The following is a 14,002-nucleotide window of genomic DNA, read 5'->3' as shown; positions in this document are numbered from 1 at the left end:
CCGGGGGGGCTCTGCGGGCCCCCGGGGCAGTGGCGACCCCCCAGATCCGATGCCCGCCGGTAGTTGGAGCGGCCCGGCCCGGCCACCAGCCATCGCCAGGACCGGCCTTGGAGCGCCGCCGGCCCGGAGCAGGCCCCAGGCCCCAAAGCAGAGCTGGCCGCGGAGCCGCTGTGGGCGCAGAGCGGGCTGTGCTCCCCGGCCGGCTGGCCTGGGGCGTTCCCCACACAGTCACCTCCCTGGCCCTGCTGGCTGCACTATTCCTGATACAAGCCAGGATGTTGCTGGCCCTCCTGGCCACCTGGGCACACTGCTGGCTCATGTTGAGGCGAGCATCAATCAGCACCCCCAGATCCTTTTCCTCTGAACGGCTTTCGAGCCACTCTGCCCCAAGCCTGTAGTGCTGCATGGGGTTGTTGTGCCCCAAGTGCAAGACCTGACACTGAGCCATGTTGAACCTCATCCCATTGGCCTCTGCCCACCCTGTCCGGGTCCCTCTGCAGGGCCTTCCTACCTTCTGGCAGATCAACACTTCCCCCAACTTGGTGTCATCTGCAGTCGTAGTGAGGGTGCACTCAATTCCCTCATCCAAGTCATCAATAAAGATATTAAAGAGGATGGGCTCCAACACCAACCCCTGGGGAACACCACTGGTGACCAGCTGGATGTCACTCTGTTCACCACCACACTCGGGGCCTGGCCATCAAGCGAGTTTTTAACCCAGCACAGAGTGTACCTGTCCAAGCCATGGGCTGCCAGCTTCTCCAGGAGAATACTATGGAAGAGTGTGTCAAAGGCCTTGCTGAAGTCTAGGCAGACTACGTCAACAGCCTTTCCCTCATCCACCAGGCGGGTCACCTGGTCATGGAAAGAGATGAGGTTGGTCAGGCAGGATTTGCCTTTCATGAACCCATGCTGACTGGGCCTGATTCCCTGGTGGTTCTACATACATTGCATGACTGCACTGAAGATGACCTGTTCCATCACCCTTTCTGGTACCGAGGTCAGGCTGACAGGCCTGTAGTTCCCTGGGTCCTCCTTATGACCCTTCTTATAGACAGGCGTCACGTTAGCAAGCCTCCACCATGACCACTAATAGATGATGGAGAGCGGCCCAGCAATCACGTCCTTCAGCAAACTCCCTCAGCACCCTTGGGTGGATCCTATCTGGCCTCATGGACTTGTGACAGTCCAGGTGGAGCAGCAGGTCTCAACTGTTTCCACCTGAACTGTGCGGAGGTTCTTCTGCTCCCCGTCCCAGACTTGCAGGTCGGGAGGCTGAGTACCCCGAGGATAAGTGGTCTGGCTGGTAAAGACAGATGCAAAGAAGGCATTAAGAACCTCAGCCTTTTGCTTATCCTTAGTGGTGATGTTCCCCACTGTGTCCAGTAAATCACAGAGATTCTCTTTGGCCCTCCTCTTGCCATTAATATATTTATAAAAACATTTTTTGTTATCCTGCAGGGCGCTGTGCTGATCAAGTGGCGCGCAGCACAGCCCATGAGCCGCGCTATCTGCCTGACCCTTGGACTTGGCTGTGGCCTGATCTTTTTTCCAGCTTCCAAACAGTTTGCCAAGTGCCGGGGCGGGGGGGCTCAGCGCAGGCAGGCCTGCCGGCTCCTGCCCCTGGCCACAGCCAATGCCTGCTGCACGGACAGGAGGCAGAGCCCTGCCTCAGCCTTGTCTGCAGGTCAAGCGTACACTTTGTTCTTACTCCTGTTGTAACGTGAAAGGTTTTTCATAAGCCTCAGTCATGAACTGGGGCAAACTATGCAACCAGTTTGTTATACATCTTTTATCTATGAAATATTTAAAGGTGAGGATTTCCTCACACTTACCCACAAATTCTTGTTGAATTATTTTGCAAAGTTTGGAAGTACTGTCCAAGTAGATCAGTGCAGAGTTCACCTCCACTCCACTCAAGAGTACTCCCTGTAAATGAGGTTCAGTGTTTGTTATCTGAGCAGCAGTTGATCTTCAGTCCTACAGTGAAAAGTCCACATAGAAATAGAGCAGTCCTAGTAGAAAATCTGTAGTCCTACAGCCACTATACATGCAAGTGGTAATATCTGTGTTTGATATTTGGAGTGCTGCAGGTTGCACCAGCACATCTGACAGCACTCCAAGCAGTTTTGTAAGTCGAAAGGTGCCCAAAAGACTGACGTATCCATAGCTCTAGGACAGGTTCACCTAACTTGGTCATGCTTTTGTGGGTTTACATCACTGCAACCTTTTCACCACAGCTCAAACACACCAGCTCACATCAGCAGGACAGCAGTTCACACTCTAGCAGTTTCCATCTGCTCCCCTGACACTGCATCCAAGCATTGCATTGCTGGCTGACCACAGTTTCTGTGTGTTCCTGCATGCCTGCCTCTGCTGAAGTACAGCCGAGGGTCTTGCCAACAGCCCTACATTATATTATGTGGCCTAAGGGCAACAAAACACCTCATGTAAGCTTAGTGTTTGGTGCCTGCTCCTCAGCAAACCTGATTGTCTGTAAGTTGTAATGAACACTGTAACCTGCACTAACACACAGCAACCCCTATGCACAAAATGTCCTTCCATAATTAATCAGCTAGGCCAAAACATAGACATCATTTCATATAATTCCCACAATTTTCAGCTCAAAACATACCTCCCTGTGAATGCTGGGCCCAGCACCTGATTACACCTAAGCCTACAGTGGGTGGCAGGAGCTAATGGTGTTGAATATGGACAGGTCAGCTCCACCTAGTGTGAAGGTGCTCCAGTGCTTGGGAAAATGGTATCGACTGTTTGTAACTGCATAAAGAGCACTTAAAGACAAGTCAAGCAAATGTCCTAGTTTGCCCCAACCCTCTGATTTCGGAGATTGAGACCTCATAGCACTGTGTTATACTATATCAATTTAGTAGTCAGTGCCTTGACTACTTGTGTACACTCTGGTCCTTTCAGTGTTGCTGTCACTGGGGGGTTTGGGATGCCAGATGGCACAGGATAGGTGCTAAATCATAGGGAATAGGGTGGGATGAAGCAGAGAACAGGGAAAAGAACAGAAGAGTTCAAAAAAAAACCACTCCAGTAGTAGAGTACAATAATAGTAACAGGAAGTTATTCATGTTATACATCCTGCTACTGTATCATTTACTGTAGTATTTTCAAGTAGGGAAGTTCTGGGTCTCGGAGTCACTGACAAGTTGTAAAACTCAGGGAAAAAAAAAAAGGCAAAAAAAAAAGCACCTTTTTTTTTTTTAAATTAGAGTATGAATTTTGAAGAACAATGTCAAAAAAAAAAGGGGGGGGTGCTTACTGGCTTGGTTATAAAATACTGTAGAGTTCAAGACTAGGAGAAAACATCAGTCTAAACTTCTGTATAATACAGGAGATTCTTCACACAGATACTCCATACTAAGCCAGTTAGTTGCTTGACTAGGGTGATGCATGTATTATATGCATTATAAGAAATGTTTTATGTAATCTGACAGGCTCTTTCATAAAAAGAATGCCCATAATTTGTTCAACAGGATTCTCTCTTAACAGCGCATTGAGAGGATCTGTACTGAGTGTGAATTAGAAGTGTACAGAAAATGAGGTTGTTACCTGTGGGGCCTTACCTCATTTCTCACAGAAGGTAGGAGATGGGTATCAGCAGCATGAATGGTTTGACAATTAATCTAGAGCAGTGGGAGCATGGGGATCTGGGTTCTACCCTACCACAAGCACAGCCTTGTGCTGCCTCAGTCCGCTAGGACAGGCTTTGCATGAGTGATTGTTAAGTGCATAGTCCTCATTTTCTAGGCACCAGCATCAAAACAAACAAACAAACAAAATATCTGACACCACATTTTATTTTGCATACAGGCCTAAGCTGTTACTAATTCCAATCTTCACAGGCTTTATGTAAGCCTGGGAGGACAGCAAGGGAGGAAAGCTTGGCTCCCACTTAGTGGTACCTACAGGTCAGCCCACACATCTAACCCAGAGCAGCTGCCAGGTAGCCCATCACTCCTCTGCAGGATGTCAGTCTCTGCTAGCAAGTCACACAGTCCCTCACTGCTGCATGCCACAAAAGCAGAGGGGATATATGGGATGCTGAATGTCAGGCTGTCCTTCAGGCTGGGGGGTGCACTGCACCCAAGCTGCAGCTGTCCTGGAGCCCATGACAACAGGCTTTTGTGTCCCCTGATCAATGTTTTGCCAGGCAATGTGGACTGAAGTCCAGAGTACCTCATGGACCTTAGGAAATGTGTCAAAATGCCAAATACTCTGACAAATCAAATACTGCATGTCTGAAAGTGGTACCCACAGGCAGTCAGTTCACCCTTACCCACGAACTGCAGACAAGGACTTTACTTTCTCACAAACTCACACAAACACTACAAAAATAAATTAATTTCTGTCTGTGAAGTGCCACGATATTGTGGTGGCAGCATTCAGGAGCTCCTTGAGTTAGGAAACTAACGTTTTACCCTGCATGGGGGTAAGAAGGACAGAAGAAGAATCCCTACCCAGAACACTGCAGATGAAGGAGGGGCTGGATAACCACTATTTCAGCTAGCACAAGGCATTCTGTTCAGTGAGGCAGGGAGAGTGTTTGATCATCCATTTAGGTTGTATCGTGGTAAATATCACCAGGCGCCTAAAGAAGGTTATAACAGTGCTGCTATCGCTGCCATCTTCTAAGTAAAAGACTTTGCTCTGTAAACTTAGTGTTCTCAGCCAGAGCCCACAGGAGGGCTGTGAAGGACCCAGCCAGCAGCTGAAGGTTGCAGCAGCTCTTTTATATGCATGCCGTGACTCACACTGGTAATTCACCTTAGTGGGGGGCGCATGTGGTCTAGAGCTCTTGTTGTTCATGCCTAAAGTTGGCTTTTAATATGGTGTTGTTATGTGGGTATCATAGATACACATTTATAGTACTCGCAAGTGTGTTACAGCTCATGCTGTAAGTGAACTCTGCCTACCTGCCTCAAGCATAAACTCACGTATTGCCTCGTGTATTCACACAAAGCCCTTTACCGTGAGGTTTCACACCACCACCTTGTGCAGCAGCACTGAATAACAGCACTGGGGATCCAGTCCAGCTTTGAGTTGTACTATCTTAATCCACAGCTACATTTATATTACTATAACTAGCATTAGCATTCTAACAACAATAACGTTTGTCCCAGCAATGTTAAATTCAACACATTCCACATTCACCACAGTTAACTTTCTCCTCCCCTCTCCTTAGTAAAGACTTGCTGCACTTTACCAGGTTTTGACTGTGTTTATGCTACCACTTTCCATCATTAACTGCCCAACAGAGGGCAGAAGGAGCCTTCAGTTCGACTTCCCTGTGGATAAGCACTACCAACACTTACACTAGAGATTTGCGTGACCAAGCTCGTTCCATTTGGGAGGAGTATTGGTAGTCCAAGGGTTAAAAGGAGGCTATGTTTTTGTTTCAAGAGTGATAGAAATTAATTACTTGAGAACATCCTGCCTGTACAGCCAGTGCAGGCATGAACTGAAGCAAAGAGCTAGAAGAGAATGAGTGAACTAGATGGAGCCATACTCTTTTGTGGAGGTACACAGGGACAGTATGAAGGGCAAGAGGCAAGAGTTCCAGTAAGTGAAATTCCGGTTACATATAAGAAAAAAAAATCACTATGCAGGGTGTCAAATGCTCAACCAGGGGTGTGAAGAGGCTGTGGGATCCCCAACCTTGAAAATGATTTTAACTCAACTAGACAAGGCCCTCTGTGCAACCTTAGTCCTGGTTTGAGCAGGAGATAGACCTAGAGGCCCACCTAAATCCTGTATATTTATTTGATTGTCTGGATTTTTGTATGCTTGGCTAGCATTTTCATACAAAAATCCAGAAAATCACAAATCCTAAATCATTAAACACTTGCCAAGGAACTGAGAAACCCAGTTCAGTTTCTATCTCTGACAGTGACTTGCTGTGCCACCTTCAGTAAGTTAGGTAATCTTGGAAAAAAAGTAAGTTTGTCATCTGTGAGGCCAACGGGGACCTGCTGGTTAAGAATGGAGCATGGGAATGAATGAATGCAGGGTCTGTTTCAGGAAAGGGGCTCTCATACTCTCAGATAACAAAACAACTTGGGTGTCCATTGCTTCTGTTATGTGGGCCAGTCCCAGCCGTGAAGCTGAGGGAGCCTAGGGCTTTGAGGCTTCACAGAGCAATATCCATTTATAGGCTCCTGTTCAAAAGCCTAGTGGAATTGCAGTATTTTAATGATATTGTAGGATTTTGGCAGGGAGGGGTGGAATTAACTGATCTTTAAGGTCCCTTCCAACATAAACCATTCTATGATTCTATGATTTTTTTTTATTATTATTATTAACACAACATGAAAGATTCAAACATGGAAGTGATTTACACAACTCTGCCACACAGACCCTTAACTTCAGTGGCTTCCCAGTCAACTCCGAGCATCAATGGCACTAACTCAATGTGCTAGTTCTGACAGAAAGAATTCAGCTAAGATTGCGTTAGCGATTTGAATAATATTACTAAGAATAGCATCTAGAAGCCTGACTGTAAATAAATACTATACATATTTTGTCACACAAAAAAAAACCTCTGCCTTGGTGACTTTGAAATCTGGCTTAGACTGAGAAAGAATGTGAAAAAGTATTACCGATATTATCAGATATTATCTCTCAGAAGTTAACTCCCAGAAGCACTGCTTGACCATTTCAAACACAGGAAATCTGAAAAGCTATACTGTAAACACGGTTTTCCTAAAACCCTTTGTACAAGATCATTCTGCACAGATGTTGCAAACTTTCCTAATCTGTTGCAGTTATTACTGGTCAAGCAGAAGTTATGACAAAAGAATTGCAAGAAAATTCCATCCTGCCCGAGTATCTTATAGGAAGTGTAGGAAAAAATGAGCTAATCAGTAGTCTCCTCTTTTTCCCAAATAAGTAAACAAAGCAGCAGAAATCACAAGGACCAAAAGAAAGGTAAAATTTTGTATACAAACCACTTCTGCCACTCAGTTACATTATCTGTGCTTACCATGTTGGTTTGATGTTAGTTTATTATTTGGTGTTTCCATTCACTGATAGACCATGATTTTTAACAGGGAAAATACTCTCTTTCAGAGTTCGAATGTGAAAATTGCACTACATTCATCTTGAACTGGCAAACATAAACTAATCAGTAGTCTGGGCACCTGGAATACATTCTTCTCATGAATTTTACAGAGCACCTACCACTATTGGATCTTGAATTAAGGTATCTGAAGCAGAAAAAATAAAAAGACTGGGGTTGCTGAGGTTGAACAATAACATTTTTCCCAAATGTCAGCTACAAAAGGAGGAAAACAAAATGATAACACAGAGGACAACTTATATGGTGTGCTTGACAAGTGATACCGAATGTTATTAATCAACATTGGCTTTAGCAACCTTTACCTTAGTAAAGGTAAGACAAAAACAGAGACTGCAAATGACCACACTGCCCAAGTGATAGATACATATATGTTGAGCACATAATTGTGCTTGGGGTAGCATTCAGCTCCTTCCTGCAAACACTAATCTTACACTAAAGTCAAAATCAATTCAGATGGCTGGGGTAAAAAGTCATCGTATGTCTAGGGAATCATGGCACAAGCACTCCACAAAAACAAGCCCAATGTTACAAACAAGCTGTGAGATAGAAGAATGCACCACAAAGGAAGCCCAGCCATGCAGATGTGGAACTCCAGGTAAAGTCAACCTGAGCTTTACTGTCTGCCAGGACAGGATTCTGTACCATGGCAATGGATGAGAGATGGCTGCTTAGAGGATGCATGAGAGAGAGATTTATGCAAAATTCATTTTTTATTAACATGAATGAAACATTGTAAATATTAAACTGTAAAATGTGTATCTACAGTCAAGTATCTAGGTCAAGTATCTATAAAGGAATGTAAAAACTTAAAGGTTTATGGAAAAACTTTATAGGGAAAAAAAAAACTCAAATTAACTTCAGCTCTTCAGTTGGATGCTTCTTATACTGGGTTGTAAGCTTGGCTTCAAACTGGCTTCCCAGGGACATGCACTTTTTTTACAAAGCCACATGCTCTTCTGACTTTTCGGCCCTCACAGGCCCTGACTGGGCAGCATATATTGTTCTGTGCTGGAACTGCTGCCTGTGCTTGAAGTTATGTGCGTATATTCCCTCATCAAACACAACCGCAGGTGGCCATTGAAACATGGGTACAATTCAGCTAGGGGAAAACAGAGCTGTTTCCTAGCCTAGGCCTCATATACAGAAATGCTAACTTAATTCTAGCCATGGGATCTTTCTTATTGGGGCTTGAGTGTAACCTAGGGAAGATTTTCAGAGCCCTAGCAGTTGTAAGAAACCTCCAAACTTTGCACTTGTAATTTTGCTAAAATATCGGTGAGGCTCTTCTCCTACTCTTTAAAAAATTAGTCTTTTCTCTGATTTCAGAGCATAGAAACTGACCTGTTATACCCCGCCGTTAAACGAGGAAGTGTTCTGTAATTTCTGTGTATTCAAAAGCGTATCCTGATTCTGCCAAAGCCCCTTCAGACGAACAAACACACAACAAACCCACCCTATACAAAGTAAAAACAGCATCTTAAATATCTGCAGCGGACACGTTAGGAACACAAAGCCCTAGCTGTGTCTCACTGCTGCCCAGCTGTCCCAGCTGCTCTCCCGACACCAACCCCCCAGCATTTCCCCTGCACATACCAGGAATCTGTCGCCGTCGGTGTCCCCGCGACACCCGCAGCCCCACGCCCCCCCCCCGCCGCTCGCCGTGTGCCTGCTGCCACCTCAGGCACAGGCCGGCACCCGGCACCCCAAAGCCGGGCACGGGCACTTTTGGGGTGTCTCTGCTCATTGCAGCCCTGGCAGGGCCTGGGGAATTCCTCGGCGACAGCATCCCTCAGCGCAGGGCAGCCAGCTGTGGTCATGCTGATGCTGTTCCGCAATCCAGGCAGCTGGCAAGAAGGTTTTTACTCTTATTATTATGATTATTACTATTATTATTTTATTTGTTCTTTTTCTTCAGTGCTTTGCAAGAATCTCGACCCTAGATGAAGCCTCTGAGCCCTCAGCAGGAAGAGGTGCTGAGCTGGGGGTGCGATGAGCTCCCGAGCACCCAGGTGGGATGAGCACCATCGGGGTGACCCCAGCTGGGCTGCCCGGGTGAGCGTGCATCGCGGGCAGGAGCCGGAGACGAGGGATAAGCAGCAGCGGGGCTTTACCTGTCACACGCCAAAGCTCCTGGTCGCAGTTAGAGATGGGGCCTGGGCTCTGAACAGGATCAATCCACCTGCAGAAGACATGAGAAGAGCAGCGGGGGCTGCCATGGCCCTGCCCGACCGTGGGTCCCAAGCAGTAGGGTGGGATTTGGGGCAGGCTGCCTCGTGCGAGGGAAATGGAAAGCAGAAGGGGCAGGGATTTCTGCTCTGCTGAAATATTGATGGCTGGGGAAAGGTGTGGGTGGGGAAAGCTTTAAAGCCTTGTTGGTCCCAGGAAGGGATTAGCTGTAAGAAGGCAGAAGCACAGCCTAAATGCAGAGCCTGGGGCTGCCTAATTTTGAAACAACCTGCAGGGACCAGTGCGAGGGGCAGGGTGCTGCGTTGTCCCCTGCCCCATGGAGGACCCAGAGGCAGCCATCAGCCACAGCCTCTGCTCCCAGGGGTAAGCTGCTGGTGAGCTCTGCGCTCGGGCATTGCTTTGGGAACAAGCAGTGCACAAACACACAAGAGCTTTGCCATCTGCCTTTGGGAGGAGGTATCTCAAAAGGGACAGGGTAGAGCTGCACCACCAAATACCAGTTTGGTGCTGGAAAGCAGCACATCGCAGCCACAGCTCCATCCTGCCCTGCATCCCGAGGGCAGGGCACGGGCAGTCCCAGAGCTCAGTGGGGTTTGGCACGGACAGGGATGGACACGAGTCCAGCTGTCCCCAGAGCCAGGCTGGCACGAGGGGTGGGGGTGCTGGGGGTGTTCCCACCTCAGTGAGCCCAAACTGCCCCAGGGGAGCCGGGGTGCTCCCAGTGCCAAAAATCTCACCCAGGGGTGTGCCGTTGTCCCTACATTGCCACCCTCCCAGCGCAGGGAGCCGCAGCAGGAGGGCGTTTCAGGGCGTTTTGCCCAATGTTGACATTGCCGAGGGAAAAGACCCGGTTTTTAATCACGGACTGATTACTTCGAGGAAAGGCAGGGAAGCGGGGAGTGGAGGTGGGCCCGGAGCACACCAAGGGAACAATGGGGCCAGTGTTGGGCTGAGCGCCGCGGCTCCCTGCAGAAACGCCCGGTGAGGAGTTTTCAGCACATTTTGCTTACCCGCTCAGGTATAATTACAGCGGGGAACAAAGAGCCCTTCAGCCTGGTCCCTCCGGCACAGCCCTGGGGGGCTGCGTGCACGCACGCATACACGTGTGCCAGCTCTCAGTGGGGTGCAAGGGGATGGTGACCGGGTGGATGGCCCAGTCTTTAATTCTCTGTTTAATTCTCATTAATTCTCTGTATTTTTTTTTTTTTTTGGTCCATGTCGCCCACTCAGCCCACACCCTGAAATCCTGGCGCTGCCCAGCCGTCCTTGCCGGGCCAGCACCTGTCCTGGTTGCAGGGAGCAGGGACACATCCCTTTGGGTCGAAGCCCTCCAGTTGCTGCTGCTGCTTCTCCTCCAGCACCATCCTGCAGAGCCCAGCACGCATCCAGACCCCCGGCCCTTTTGCAGGAACCAGCTGGGTTGGGCTCTCGAGACTGGCCCTGACACAGAGGTGGGGGGCACCGATGTCTGCCTGGGGCTGTGCCCCCTGCAGCTCCCCAGCACAAAGCAGGGCCAGAGACAAGTCCAGTTTCAGATTTCGGTCCCCAGTCCTGCACCCTGTTCGTGCTGCTGCAGGTCTGTGTGGGGCACGTGCCCGCAGCCTGGTGGGGTCCCAGCGAGGCACCCCGCAGCTCCCTCCCCGAGTCCTCACGGGCTCCCAGGCAGGAGCTGCACCCCGTGATTTCGTTCTCAGCACTGAGCCTACCCGCTCTGTAATTGTCTGCTGGTTTGCATGCATAACTACAGCAACAGTGCATGGAAATTAGGCCTGTGTTTTTCAAGCCCGGTTGTTTATATAAACTGTTTAAAAACCCACTTTCCCTTCCCAGTGAACCCTGAGAAAACCATCAGGGTGGTTCTTCTGAGACGGGGATCAAAGCAGACTGCCAGCTCCCTCCATCCTGCCCTGCTAGCCTGGCTCCCCCCGCTGTGCTGCGGCGTGGGGCTGGTTTTGGGAGCCATGTCCAGCCCCACAGCATGGCTCTGCTTGCCCCGAGCCCCCCATACAGCCACCAGGCCCTGTCCTGTCCTCTTCTGGGGATGCTGCCAGCTCCCAGGCTCAGTCCTTCCCCGCACTGCAGGGAGTATGGAGCTTGCCAGGAGGCAGCCTGTTTAAAACCTGTTTTTTCTCATTTTAGGGAAAAAGAAACAACCCGAACCCTGATTTTCCACAAGGCTTTTGGCTGCATGGACAAGGCTGAGTGCCTGGAGCGTGGGCACAGAGGCGTGGTGGTCTCCAAACGGCCCATTTAGGGATGGGGTTAACAACACCCCCACCTGGCACCGAGGGGGACACAGGCACACATGGATGTCCCCAGCTCTCTCTGTCCTTAATACAGCTTTAGGGTTTTCTGAGCCTGGCCAGTGGTGCCACACACCTGGGCCATTCCCGATGCGCTCGGAGTCTCTCGAGCAGGTAGTTGCAATTCCTCAGCAGCCCGGCCCAGCTTATTTTGGCCTTGGCATCGTTCTGCATCCTGCTGCCCAGCTGGGTTATTTATCGTTCTGCCAGAAAAAGGATAAAGTCAGCACGGGTTTTCTGGGCACTGCACAAACCTACAGCCCCATACATGCAGCTCCACTGCCTGGGGCCGGGGGTGCCCTGGGGGGCTGCTGGGGTGAGGGGAACTTGCTGGGGTCCGCAGGGTGGGGCTGGGACCAGAGTGGGGGCTTGGCATGGAGGCAGGGTTTGGGCTTGTGGTGCAGGAACCAGCCCCTTGGTTCAGCTTTGGCTGAGGTCTGCTCATTCACCACGCCAGCCCTGGGTGTCAGGAGCACAAAACTTCCAAGAAAGGCACTTTTATCTGCACCTTTCCCCCTGCTGATGGGCAGAGCTGCATCCCCACATCCTCACCCTCCTGGGGTGAGATTTACACCAAACAGTGTGGCTGGGGATGCAGCAGCAGCTGCTCTGGTGGTGGTGGCCCCGCGTTCCCCGTGTCTCCAGCGCTGGCTGCTGCAGCCCTTCCCAATGTGGGGTCCCAGGGGATGCTCGCCATGGTCCTGCTGTCCTCTGGGGGGGAGGTGCCACCCCCTGGGACCTCAAGGCGGGAGGTGACAGAGCTGTGACAGCAGTGGGACCTGCCCTGGGCTGCCCCTGCCAATGCAAACACCTCGCTGGGTCACAACCAGGGCTGGCAGCAAGCCCACCTGCACTGAGCCCTGCTGGCACCGGCCAGCCGCCCTCCTACAGCCTCCCCTGGCCAGCCTCCCCTCTCTGCCCACCCCTCACGCTCAGAGAGATGCAAAATCCTCTTTAAATCCATTTTTTCCAGCCTTTCTATAGGCTGGAAAACCTCCGACTGCCCTCTGATCAAGCCAGCCCTCCGGCCACCTGGGCTCAGGGAGCGGTGTCGGTGGGCTGGATGCGAGCTGGGTGAGCAGGAGATGAATGCTCCTGGGGGACCACAGCTGCCTCTCGCTCCCCGAGCAGTGGGTGCGATGTGGGGCAGGGCAGGACTGTCCTTGTGGGGTGCGGGGATGGATCCTGCAGCAATGCGGGGCTGCAGGGCGTGGGGTGCTCAGTGCCGCAACCAGCACTTGCTTGCCATTAGCCGGGCTCTGTGCTGTGCTCCCTTCCTCCCCCTCGGGGCATTATTTGGGAAAAACAAAACAAAACAAAACACTCCCCGAACCTGCTGCGTGGTTTGGGGCAAAATGCAACGGGTCCATGTTTAAAAAAAAAAACAGCAATCCGTCGGAGCCGGGCTGCAGCCGTGTGCTGGCTCGCTAGGTGGCAGCAGCCACTCTTGATGTTCTTTAGAAAGGTGTTTCGGGGGGAGAAAGCCAAGATTTTGTTTTCCTCTTGATGGTTTTGAAGGTGCTAACACCTTCAGGACCTGTTTATATATATATATACATATATATTTAAATGTATATATAGTTAAATGTATATATATAAAGCGCCCATCACCATACTGAAGCAGGAGCAGGGCGCTGCTGCTGTGATTTCCCATTGCCTTGGGGCATTGCCATCACCCGAGGATGCTCACCCAACACCATGGCGACCCACGGTGTAAGTTATTCTGAGTGTCCCTAAAAACATGTGATGCTTTTTGTAATTTTGCATCTCCTGGAGTGATATGAAAGTTTTTTCATTCTTCCTTTTAAACCCACATTTCTGGCCACCTTGGGGATGGGGAAAAGCCTGTATGTGTAAATCAGATAGTCCATAATGTGGCTCGGGAGCACAAGAGATGCCAGAGCAACTCCACCAGGGCCCGTGGGGACAATCCGTGTGCGTCCCCATGTGTGCGGGGTCCCTGAGTGATCCAGCAGAGGCGGGTGCTGCTGACTTGCTGGTGAGTGAGACTTCACAACTGGGTGGCTGGCGCCTGTCCGAGACAGTTTGTGTTAATTGGGGATTATGGAAATAAACAGCTCTGACAATGCTACCAGCCCAGGCATGGAGCATATGCTCGGGGAAGCGACTCCTCCCAGAGCTGCAAAGCTGCCCCTTTCCGCTTGTGGGACCTGCTGGAAATGCAGAGCCCCGGATAGATGCAGCCCATGGCTGGCTTTTGGGGGGATGGAGGAGAGTCCCACCACGGTTCCCCCAAGGCTCCCCCAGCCCTCCCATCTTCCCTTTCCCCATGTGCCTTAAATTACTGCAGATGTTTGCTGAATCCAGCAGGCTTCAGGAATGAGCCGCTCGGTGCCTTCTTGGCCTCTCCAGCGAAGCCTCGTGCCGTAAACACAACAACACAGGC

This window comes from Anser cygnoides, chromosome 16 (assembly GCF_040182565.1).
Source record: "Anser cygnoides isolate HZ-2024a breed goose chromosome 16, Taihu_goose_T2T_genome, whole genome shotgun sequence".
NCBI classification, from domain to species: domain Eukaryota; kingdom Metazoa; phylum Chordata; class Aves; order Anseriformes; family Anatidae; genus Anser; species Anser cygnoides.
This window is presented reverse-complemented; position numbering follows the sequence as displayed.